This window comes from Mustela lutreola, chromosome 1 (assembly GCF_030435805.1).
Source record: "Mustela lutreola isolate mMusLut2 chromosome 1, mMusLut2.pri, whole genome shotgun sequence".
Taxonomy (NCBI): Eukaryota; Metazoa; Chordata; class Mammalia; order Carnivora; family Mustelidae; genus Mustela; species Mustela lutreola.
Window position 1 is genome coordinate 130081311 of NC_081290.1, and position 13094 is coordinate 130094404.

Below are 13094 nucleotides of genomic sequence, written 5' to 3' on the forward strand. Positions count from 1 at the left end.
AATGGGACAACTAAAAGTGATTCTTTTAAAAAATGTAGAATTTCCTTTTCTCATAGAAAAGTGAAAATAAAGTCCTTTCTTCCAAAATATCATTCTGTATTTTCTCTATTTTTTTTCTGTTGTTATTGAAAAATATTTCGAAAACTTGAGGATTTTTATCTTTGTGTAATGTGGATATAGAAGAATTTCTGTTCTGGTAAAAGTTGGTCCAAACTCAGCTATTTTTAATAGATGTTTTGTCATGCTTTTAATTGTAGTCAAAGAATTGTTAGGTTTTTAGCCTCTTGAGGCCAAGATTTTCTTAATTCAATACTGTCCTCAAAAGCACAACAAATAGCATTTTACTGTTTTAATTTTATTATTTTTATTTTTAAAAATATTTAATTTATTTATTTGAGAGAGAGCACAGGAGAGAATTCAAGTAAAGGAGAGGGTTAGAGTGAAATGGAGAAACAGGCCCTCCACTGAGCAGGGAGCCAGACCAGGGCTCCATCCCAGGACCCTGAGATCATGAGCTGAGCCGAAGGCAGACCCTTAACTGGCTGAGCCACCCAGGAGCCCCTATTTATATATATATATGTATATACATATATATGTGTGTGTGTGTATATATACATATATTTGCAGCCATATTCTTTCATTATCTATTGGCACATTAATCAGGACTTTCCCCTTTTGTTCTGAGGGAACAAAAAATATATAAATCATATATATATATATATATATATATATATATATGACCAAAATTTCCCCCCCATTTCAGAATTAAATTTCCTTAAGATAAGAGATAATATTTATCTTCATATGAACTTTAGTACTTAGAAAATACGTGGCATAAAGTGATGTAGAAAGCTGTTGAAGAAGTGAAACATCATATGAAATGAATGATTAAAATGGCAAAATTCACTCAACAGTTTGTGTATGTGTGTGTGTGTGTGTGTGTACAATTGTGTAAACCAATAGCTATTTAGGGTATGTGCTGTTTAAGAGTTGAATTTAATAATATTGTTAGATTCAAACTATACGCATTTTTAGAGACAACAGAGGGTTTGTGATTATATTACAAGGGTTTATGAGTTCAGGAAAAAAATAGAGTGTCAAAGACACAAATTAAAAAAAAATTAAGAGCGCAGTGTTTAAAATTAAAGGATGGATTTTGAGTGGGCTCTTTAGTAAAGGCTGGCTTAATGTCCTTTTCTCTGCACTGATTATGTAGACGTAATGATCTTCATTCTTCTTTTTCTCATAAATGGCTCTTCCTTTGTCATGACATTATACATATGATTATATGTATATTATATATGATGTATGTATTTTATATCACAAAATATGTATTTCTATAAGCTGAATGTACAAGAAACATTAGTGCATTCTATTCATACATTCAGGTTCTTTTTCTTCAAACTACTGCAGTATAGTAACCATGTGATCTTATATGTTGTCAAATGTCTTCCCACATCCTTAGAGTGAGGCAAAATGAAGTCAAGACTAACTAAACTGATCAATCCAGCCAGGGGAAAATAAATTTTGAATTCTAAGAAATGTTTTGATTGCTTTGAAATATGACACAGCATCCTAACTTGACAGAGGACTTTATTAATCTATTTTATGCCTCATATAAGGAGAAATTTGAACTTGCTAAAAACTGCTTTTGCAATATGAGATAGAGTAGTTTGGGTTGGTGGGGGAGACATAGGTATTGGATTACACAGGTATGAGAACACATTACTTACATTAGCTTTCCATTATTTTTTACAAATCTGAGTTTAAATATCAGTTTACCAATGTATGTTGGTCCTTAATGCACATTAAAAAATATAAGTGCCCAACTCTGTTTTATACCCTTCAGATTCCCCAAAGGAGGCACTCTGCATAATTTAGATTATGGTCCAATACAAAGGGGAAAGGTGGCACAGGTGTGGAGTGGCTCATTGCTATAAATGATGGCCCTCTGTTATGTTAATAAAATATAAAGCTGTCACTCTTCTCCCTCTTCCATTACACAAAGCATAGCCTCGAGCTTCCATATTGGACAGTGCTTGTTTAAGTAAATGACAGGAATGATCTTGACTCAAAATTTAGCATAAAACACTGTATTAGAATTGATTACCCCAGAGGCTATAAATACAAAATATCTGACAAAGGCCCTGACAAACAAGAAATTTATCAGAAAACAAGCCAATTGTAGATCACAAGTACAAATCAGCAGCACTGCTTTGTTGAGCTGTCTTTCTCTGTTGAATAGAGATAAGATTGATTGGTTCAACCTTTGGCAAGCTCCCTTAGGCAACAATAAAAACACAAAAAGTACTGGCGGGTAGGGAGATAGCATAAATTTACAGTTAGGGAATTTTGCAAAAAATGGGGAAAAAATCAGTGAGAAAACTATTGATAGGGAACTAGCAGATGGCATGGCAAAGAACTCTTGTCATTTATCACATTGACTGTGATTATCTTTTTGCCTTGTTTACCATAATTAGAAATGGAAAGAGATTTTTTTCCTTTTCTGGAGGAAAGTTCTTATTTTTCTAATATAGAATATTGAAATGACTAGGTTATAGATACTTCATTAACATACCAAATATTTTACTTCTACTTTTTTTATGTGAGAATCTTCAATGTGGTTACATTAGTAAACTAATCATATGCTATAAAAGAGTAGCAAAACTTTTAAATCAATTTAAATAAAGCAGAATGGTACATTGTGGTTTTCTGATTGATGGCTAATAGCAAATGCTTGAGAAACAGGAGACAACTAGAAAATACTTTAAAAATGTTATTTTTGGGGGGACTTTAATCTTTCAAAACGTATACTTTATTTTATTACTCAAAAAATAAAAAGGAACAAAAACAGAATTTGTATGTGGCTAGAGGTCTTTGCTTGATTAGATTTTCCCCTCTGGAGGAAGAATAATCTATGCATTCTAAAATTGCAATCCCATGAAGCCAGATGATCATCAAGGTACATGAATTAAATCAATATTTTAATTTTCAAATACATTATAAATGTCTAGAAAATATACATTTAGGAGAATTATTTTTAAGACATATTTGTAAAGCAGTCTTAAAGATATATATCAGTGCTGTCATAAATTGCTACATGGAAAATTGATGATTGAAAGTAGCCCGTTTATTTCTTTCCATTAAATATAGTAGAAAAATATATCAATTTCCTAAATATCTTTACTTATGTTACTTAAATAAAACAATGGTATAAACTTGTACATGTTATTTAGCTGTGTAGTCTCCATGTTCTCATCTGAAAATGGGACCCATTAATAATGCCAGTCTTATGAAGATTAAATGCATTTAGCATATTTAGCATAGTGCCTGACATACAGTAACACAATAAATTGTAGTTCCTAGTGTTTTAGTTTGATTTCTTTGAATCTGAAGATTTTGCAACAGTACTTGGAAAAGAAACCTCAATTGTTTTAAAAAAAATGTAGAAAGAACATAGATTTGATCTAATTATTTTTCTGTTAAAAATTTTTTCCCCAGGCTTTTGCTAGATAATGTCCCAGTGAGGAGCCTACCATTCCAGGCACTGCACAGCAATCCCAGCTTATCTCTCCAGACTTTTCTTCCATGACACACTTCCCTCCTACTACATACTCGCACCCTGTCCAATTCTATCTTCTAGTATGAATAACGCACTTTTGTTAAATGCATACTAAAAGGACCTATTTAGAAACTGTCCCTGCTCCCCTTCCCCCAGGGGATTTACTTGGAGACAAGTCCCGGAAACCAGCTTCAGGTAACAAAGCCCAGATACAAAGGTGGGTCAGGCCATGTGGAGACATCCGATCAGTTAAGGGATGCATACTGTCTCCCTGGTTACCAAGGAGTATGGGCCCCGCCTTTTGGGCGCCAATCCCAATCAAGGTGTAATAGGCTGGTTCAAATGTCTACTAGGGTAAACTGTAACTCAATTGGTCACCTAGCATCACTGTGGAGTTTCCTGTGTGTGTTACAATCTCATTGGCCACCTGTGCGTGGCCAGGCCCGACCACATGGCCTTTGCCCTTAAAAGCTAGTCTGTGAAACAGAGAAGGATCACCCTCTCTTGTAAGAGGTGCGGCCCCGAACGTTGGGTTAGATTCTTGATGCTTGGTGGGAAATAAAGCTTTATTTGACCTTCGCTTTGTATCAGTCTCACTCCTTTAATCATGGACCCATTATTGGAGCATAACACATACTTTCTTTTTTCTAGCACCATTGTCTTGTGCTTGTTGTGTTCATTGCTGAGTATCCATTTCTAGGTTTTTAAAACAAATTAGATATTTACTCATTTTTAAACCCCTGTTAAAATCTAATTTTTTTAAAAAAGATTTTATTTATTTATCTGAAGACAGAGATCACAAGTAGGCAGGGAGGCAGGCAGTGGGTGGGGGGGAGGCAGGCTCCCTGCTGAGCAGAGACTCTGATACAGGGGTTCGATCCCAGGACCCTGAGATCATGACCTGAGCCAAAGGCAGAGGCTTTAACCCACTGAGCCACCCAGGCACCCCTAAAATCCAATTTTTAAATTTTCCATGCTGCTACTCCCACTTCTCTAGCTGCCATGGGGGGAGAAAAAAAACCCTCCCTACTTTTGATGAAGTTTTGGAATATAAGTGAGGTTCAGTGGGGTGGAGTCCGGAGCGGAAGACCAAGAAGGAATTCTTGAGACATCTTTGGTGCAAAATGGTGGTTTATTAAGGCATGGGGATGGGACCCATGGGCAGAAAGAGCTGCTGCCCTGGGGTTGTGAGGGGTGGCAGGTTCTGTACAGTGGGGTTGGGGGAAGAAAGGAAAAGGGAGGTTTCAATAGAACTTTCATATGCTAAAGAGAACCTATTGTCAAGGTCATTTTTCCCTCTAGCAAGGTATTAACATTAAGATATGTGGGAGATTACTAAAGAATGTCATAATATATCCCACCCAGGAGTAGGGGTGGGAGAAGGTTGCAGGGTGTCAGCTTTTGCTTTGTCCTCAGCCAGCCTTCTATTCCCTCATCACTTTGATCTAGAAAATTCCATCTGTTTCTCTTATTTATGTGCCCTGTCTTCTTTCTTCTATTTACCTGAAAAGCATGCATCTGTATACTGCCTATCCAGCATGGAACCTTGCACAGAGGAGATACTCTATGCACACTTACTGACTGAATCAATGTTGTATCATGATGTATTCACAATCAGTAGCTATGTGCTATCATTGTATAACTACTTACAATATGTTAAGGAAGTCCCTAAGAGTGAAGAAAAAAATTTTTTAAAAGATTTTATTTATTTATTTGACGGACATCACAAGTAGGCAGAGAGGCAGACAGAGAGAGAGGAAAAGAAGCAGGCTTCCTGCTGAGCAGAAAGCCTGATGCGGGGCTAGATCCCAGGATCCTGGGATCATGACCTGAACCGAAGGCAGAGGCTTTAACCCACTGAACCACTCAGGTGCCCCAGAAAACTTTTATTTTAATAGTTATAACTGTAAATTTTATAAAAATTCTGAATCTTAATTTAAGGGTAACCCAGCCTTAATTTGGAAATAGAGACTTGGGTATTATTTTTGTAGATAGACTTAGAAGTTGAATATTTATCTACACTGATTCCAGAGAGCTAATCCTGGTCATTCAGATTCCAAACTACCTTTCCCCTTTAACAAAAATATTTGCTAGCCTTGATTATGTAAGTTATTGCTGAATTCTTCATTTTTCATGGTTTATTTCAATTACTGATTCTACTCAGTTTTCTGATCCTCTTTATTTGGCAGACAACAAACTTTCTCACTCGGGCTGCCCTCGTAGCTCAGTGTCTGACTCTTGGTTTTGGCTTAGGTTCATGATCTCCAAGTTGTAAGATGAAGCCCCACATTTAGTCCCACATCAAGACTGGTGTTAGGCTCTATGCTCAGGTGGGAGTCTGCTTGAGATTCACTTCCTCTTCTGCTGCTCCTCTGCTCCCTCTTAAACAAATAAACAAATCTTAAACAAACAAACAAACAAACAAACAAACAGCGACAAGTTCTCTTATCTGAAAAATCCGTTTTGGTGTCAGTTATCATATTGTAATGTTGCCTGAAGGTAACCCCGTTCCTCTACCATGAACTGATGACCCTATTGTAGATAGCAACCACATACCAACTCTCCTTTGTAATCAGTCTGGTTGCCATGTTTACAAATTTTCCAAGGGCCTGGTCACATGCAATTCAGGATAATAATGAAAATGATGATAGAAGTATTTCATACGTTTTCTCTAACAAAAACCACTTTTACATTTGGTATGGTATAGACAAAATAATGTATTGAGTTTTTCTTCCCTGCTTTAGCTTTTGATTTGACCATGAGAATTTTTCATTATCAGGGAATACAAAATATACACAGAAATGTGAGGATGGGTCAACTTCTGAAGTATGTCTGCTGAGCAGTGTGCCAAATCATGTCAATCATGAATATATTTATTTCTTCATTGAGAACTTACTTTGTGTCACAGACTATTTTGAATGCAGAGGATTTTTTTTTTTTGTAAAAAATTCTAGTCAGTGAGATTCATTAATGTTTATTTATTTGATTTTTAATATTAAATTACTTTTTTCTACTTTTTTCTATCCAGGTTTGTTGCTTAAGGGGTACAATATTATGATCTATGTATGCATTAAAAATGATTATCACAAAAAGGTTAGTTAATACATCCATCAACGCACATAGTTAAGTTTTTTCCCTCCAAGAATCTTATATGGTCTTTTTCATCCTTTGTGCTGTTACAATTGAAATAATTTTGTAAGGCAGGGTAAGGAAAAGAGAATTTAATTTATTAAAAAAATTACTCAAAGGAAAAAAATCCCAAGAAAATTGAATTAAATGAAAACTGTGAAAGAGAAGAATATTCACGTTAAAAGAGTAATTGGCCTAACTTATATTGGGTCAGCCCATTTTGATGGAATAAGAGAAAAAATTATTAGTGATTAACAGATAGTTATTGAATATCTACCTCATACAAAGAACTATAACACGTTGAAGGCCTTCTCCCTTACAATTCTTCTCTAAGTATAATTCTTTTTCACCTTATTTGGTGAATAAGAATTATACTTGGAGAAAGTAGGTAAAATAAGGTGAAAAAGAATTATACTTGGAGAAGAATTGTAATTGGCTATGGACATAGACAACTAATTTGGGATATATTTGGAATAATAAAAGGAAAGCAAGAGAATAAACATTCATTGGAGGGACAGAAAAAGCTAGGATGGATTGTCCAAGGTTATATCTTGCACATGAAGACAGAGGAGAGAGGGTGAGGGAGAGAGCACAAGAAAGCATCACTAAGATGATGATATTAAAGATTCTGGAAAGATAAAAAATGAATCAAATTAAAATAGCTTCTGAAAGCTGAGGGTGAGAATAGGTACTTTAGGGGGTGGCGTATTTGTTTTTCATGAGGAATCCATGGATAAATCTTTTTGGAAAATAAATAAATAAATAAATAAAAGAGGTACTGAAGCTGTCTGCTTGGTATTTGGAAGTCAGAACTCAAAATCTCTGTGTTAGAAAGGAAGTCCCAAGCAGCATGTCTTTGTCCTAAGTGAACTAGAGGGTTCTTGGTTGTCATTTAGCGAACTGGGTAAACCTTGTAATTTGTTCACTCATAAGGTAAGCTGGTTACAGTATTGCCTGAAATTCTAATTGAAGATGACTTTAGGACTAAAGAACACATTTAGGACTTCAGAGAGAGAATGAGGGGCAAAAGGGGTTGTGTGAAGGGTGTGTCTTTTAAAAGTGGTCTAGAACTATTACCTATTTCTATCTAAATAACTGGCTGTAGAAATTTTTAAAGGAACATGTTCATTTTGGGGCTGTCAATGCAAAAGCTTACATAAGACTAAATCCATTAAAATATTTTCTGAAAACTAAATCAACATTGTTTATAGTGGATTTCCTCTGTGATGCGTTCAAACACAAGGCTTCTGCCAAGTGTTTTTGCTACCATATGTACACCTATTAATTAACTCCTTGTAAATGTCTTTGGTATTCCCTTGGGTTTGCTGAAGCTTGCTGTTGAAGCATCACTTTTGCCACAAATCCTATTTCTTTCAGTTTTAAATATGGAGATGGAGTTTTTAGCTGTCCTAATAAATAGCACCTCTTTCCCATACAAGTTTGTAACCATTTGAGAAATAGAGATGGAAATTAGACAAATAGGGATCAATATATCAACATAAATACTGACGAAACTGATACTGAAGAGCATGGCTTATTGTGAGAGCAAATGGGGCTTACTTCCTAAATTAGAAAACCATACCCATTCACAGGTAATGCAGACCTCTTCTCCTTCAGTGAGCAAAGAGGAGAATAAAATACACATTCTGACTCAGACCTCAAGAGAGAGAGAGGAAGGACTAAACTCATTCATCCATTCTTTCCAAACTCATTAATCATACGTCACTCAGTCACCAACGAGAAGAGTATGAGGCCAAGAGAATTACTCTAATAAGATCTTTTCCTTCTGGATATGAGAAGTTAGGGAATATGCATCTACCCTGACATTAGAGGTCTATAGTGTTGTGTTGAATATTTTTTAAAACTTGTTATAACAAAACTGGCAATTAATGACTTCCCTTTTTGAAACTATCGTCTTCATTTTCCACACTTTCTGTTTTGTGGAAAGCCATAGAGAATATCCACAAAGTAATACAAAGACATTGTTAAATATAACAGATTGCTTTGCTGTTACCAGCATTTCGACTAAACCCTTCAATTTGCCTCACTGACCGATTTTGTATACTAAATATACATTTGTCATAAGTCCAGGGATATCAGCTGGCTTGGGCCATTAACTATGCCTCCTTCCTTTCAGTGGCTCCTTCTCATCCTCTATCCCTGTAATTAAGGTGCTCCACTCTCTTCGTAAAATAAAAAAAGAAACGTTTCTTTGATTCTTCCTTCCTTTCTAAATATGAATCTCTCTTTTTTACTTCTACTTTAGAACTGGGATGTTCACTTCTCATTTTCTTTTATAAATCATTCCCCAGTTTCCAATTTAACTTTAGTTTCATTAATACTTACTGAGCATATGCTTGGCATTATGAGTGGTAAGTGTGATACCACGTTGAGTAAGATACATCCAGACCTTACCTGCATGGAAATTCTGCCTCTACTCTTGTGCTGAAACTTCTCTCTACATAGAGGCAACCGTTCCTAATTGGAGAATTTGATGGCCAGTTCTCCCTCTGTGTATTATATAACAACAGCTCTAGGGCATTTGAGATGGATGACATTCCTGAAACTGTACTCTCACTTGATCTTCATGCCACTACTCTTTCTGGGTCTTTCCCTACTTCTTAGGACCTTTGAATTAGTTTCCTTAAGATTCTGTTAAAAAAAAAAAAAAAAAAAAAGATTTATTTATTTATTTGAGAGAAAGAATGGACGTGGCAGGAGGCATAGAGGGAGAGAGAGAGAGAAACTCAAACAGATTCCACACTGAGCAGGGAGCCTGATACTGGGCGAGATCCCTGACCCATGAGATCATGATCCCAGTGGAAAACCAAGAGCTGGCGGTTCAACTGCCTGCTCCACCCAGGCTCTCCAAGATCCTCTTTTTTTTATTATACTTTATACTTTTCCAATCATACCCCAAAATTCTGTCTTCTGTCCTCTTGGACTCTCGAGTAGCATTTTCAGTTGTATGTAGGACTCTGATCTGTTAAATTCCAATGCTGAGAGTCATAATATTCAAACATGCTCAACATCTCCTTTTCTTGCTCTTAATTTTGCTCTTATCTGGCATTTGGTATTTCATTTAAAAGCATCACCACTGATGCTTCCATTTCCCAAACTTGTAACTGGGAATCCTCAGTGTCTCTCACAAACCATGCACAATTGATCTAGTCTCATTGCCTTTGCCTTCTTCATATCTCCTTAAACTGCATTCTCTACCCTATTTGTCTGCCTTCAACAAGATTTTCCATTCCTCTAAACCATTTAGCTATGACAAGTCTACCTAATTGGCAAATCTAGCTAAATAAAAATGGAATCTAAACCTTTCACAATCTGACTTCAGTTTTCTTTTAGAATGATAGTATCTATTGCTTTTCTCTCATTCCAGGTGACATGCACTGCATTGAGCTCTCTTCCTCCCCAAATTCATATGTTGAAGCCCTAACCCTTCATATGGCTGTATTTAGAGGTAGGGCCTCTAGGAGGTAGTCAAGGTTAAATGAAGTCATAAGGGCCCTGATCCAAAAGGATTGGTGGCCATACAAGACGAAGAAAAGAGAGAAGTCTTTCTCTCCCTCTTTCTCTCTGCCACTTGAGGACACAGTTGGAAGGCATTCAATTGTAAGCCAGGAAGAGAGCTCCCACCAGGAACCAAATTGGCTAGTCCCCTGGTCTGTAACTTTTAGCTTCTAGAACTCTGAATTCAAGAGCTCTAGAGTTAGTTCAAGAGTCAAGAGTTAGTTTCTAGAACTAAAATTTTTATTTCTGACCGTTATTTTTGGGCAATACCATGTCTTTATACCCTCTCTTCCCTCTGTCCAGAATTTTCTTCTCTGTTTTCATATGCAGAAAATTCTCCTTATCTTCTAAGAGCAAGCTCAGTTATTTCCTCCTTTGTTTTTCCTAAATGTCTTCATACTTACAGTGGTGGTACTAGTAACATTTACTTTCAGAAACTGTATACTTGTATTCAAGCAATGACAACATGGTACTTTATATTTCTCTGCCTTAAGAGTAATTTTCTAAAGCCAACATAAACTGTATTTTATTCTACTCTATATTTCCATGGTTAAGTACACTTTTTTTTGATAATGAGTAAATACTGTTGCATGAACTAAGCATTGATGAATGAATGAGAAATAGAGAAGCTGAATGAATTTTCCTAAACCACAGTTACTAAATTGGTGATGAGCTAGTATTTCCTGGAGTGTACATTCTTTTTGAGCTCTCCACTTACTAATATCTTCAGTAATTATTTATTATATAGCTATTACCTTGTATCATTAACTTTATTGTGGGGTAAGGAGGGGGCTGGTTAGTTTGAAAAAAAGGAAAGAAGATGTGCTCCATAAATAATTAGGTTTTTGTTTTGTTTCTTTAATTTTGTTTCTTTAGCATATTTAGATTATCAAAGGAACAAAAGTGTAACTATCCATTCTAAGATCTTCCAATATGCCACATTTCTGGTTCAGAGGCTTTAGAGAATAATAATGTTTATATAACAACAGTTGAAAATTTTCTTCTTTGGTAACCAAGATTTATGCCATGGAAAGGACTAATAATCACAACCATAGTTATAGCTATAATAACTACAGAAATTTAGAATCTTAAAATAATATTTACAGTGGTAGCAATAATCATCAAAATGATTCTTGCTAAAGGTAACATATAATCTTAATATTAACAGCCTTAGAAAAAAGCAGTCAATGTAATTTCATGTTTTTAATGGGTTACAAGGAAATAATAATATCTATATATTGGTTCAGAATTTTAACATGACATAAGTTGCACTCTCATTTTATAATATAATGTTATAAATAGTAACTTCACTTATGTCTCCCTGTCTCAGTTCTAATGAAATTTGTGGCCCTAATAACAATAACTATAAAGTCAAAGTTTTATTGTTAATATTTGCATCAATTTGTCAGATTTTAGAGATTTGTGAAATACAAATTTTAGAATTTAACATATCGAATTTGAGGAAGCTTTAGCAATTATTTAGTCCAAACAACCTATTATATAGATGAAGAAATTATTCTTAGTAATTAGGATTTATACACCTGGGGACACACGGGTAGTTTATGGCCCGGAACAAACTCTTCCTCAGACTTTCAATACTACTCTGTAGGAAGGCACTGACAATACCCAGTTATAATCGTTTTTCAAGGTGAATGAGAATCAAAGTGTGGTAGTAGGAAGAGTGCAAGGTGTGAGTTCAGCAATCCTGGATTTGAGAGTGGCCTGTACGCCTTCCTCACCGTCTCAGGCTTGAGCAAGTGACTTATTGTATCCTCTGCATCAGCACTTGCGAAGTAGTAACAGTAATTCCATCTTACTGTTATGTTCTGTAGTCAGGGAGGGCATGTAGTTTGTGCACCATTGCTTTACCAGAGCCTGACACAGTCCTTGACACATAGGGCATGCTCAAAAACTCTTTATGGAGTGAGTGAATAAAGAATGAAGAACTGTGTGAATTAAGAGGATGGAGGCAGAGTGGTCAGGGCAGTATTCTGTGAGCTGGAAGGATGTTGGTCTGAATCACTATATAACAAATCTCTTCTATTCGTTGTTTGTATTACTTCTGGTAATTAACCCATTGCAGCTAATTTATTAGAGCTGTATATTTGCCCAGTTGCCATTAGAATATCTTCAGTCTTTCCTACCACTCTCTAAACTCACTCTCTCAAGTATGGTGCATTGTCCTACATCTGGATTCATTCCTGGACTGTTTTCTTAGTGTTTTCTATCCATTTCTACTGATGGCTAGAGAAAGTCCTGCCCACTCTACCAGCACATCTCTAATCTTCATCAAATTTAAAGAACCTCTGTTCCCCATATTAGGTTTTCTTCAGACAGGCCAACCTGTACTGAGAAAGGATGGTGTGGCTAACTTCTCTAATTTTTCTCTACTTGCTTCCCACTCTGTGAATTTCACCACCACTCCCCAGCCCGACTACCCTAAAGTCAGGAACTTAGGGGAGGAAGGAGAGTTAAGAGGGCAGAAAGGGTTTCATTCAAAGTGTACAGTTATAGTCTAACATTGATACTCCCTGTGCATGGCAGTTGGCAAGTTTATTTTTTTTTTCCCCTGTAGGATAATTTTGCAGATTATTAGAAAATTCCATACTGCTAGAGTTCTCCTGACTCAGTTTTCTTGGTGCTTATAACTCCCTAGCTTCCTCTTTCCCCTGCTCCTTGGGGACTTTTGCCCATCTAAATAGTCTTCTTGGGAGGGTTCTTTATAAAGACAAACCCAAATCAGCTCATTTCCACAGGGTCTGCATCTGTACCATTAGGACCTTAGTTTACTAGGGCTACCATTACAAAGCACCACAGACTGGGTGGTTGAACAACAGAAGTTTATTTTCTCACAGTTCTGGAGACTGGAAGACAGAGATCAGGG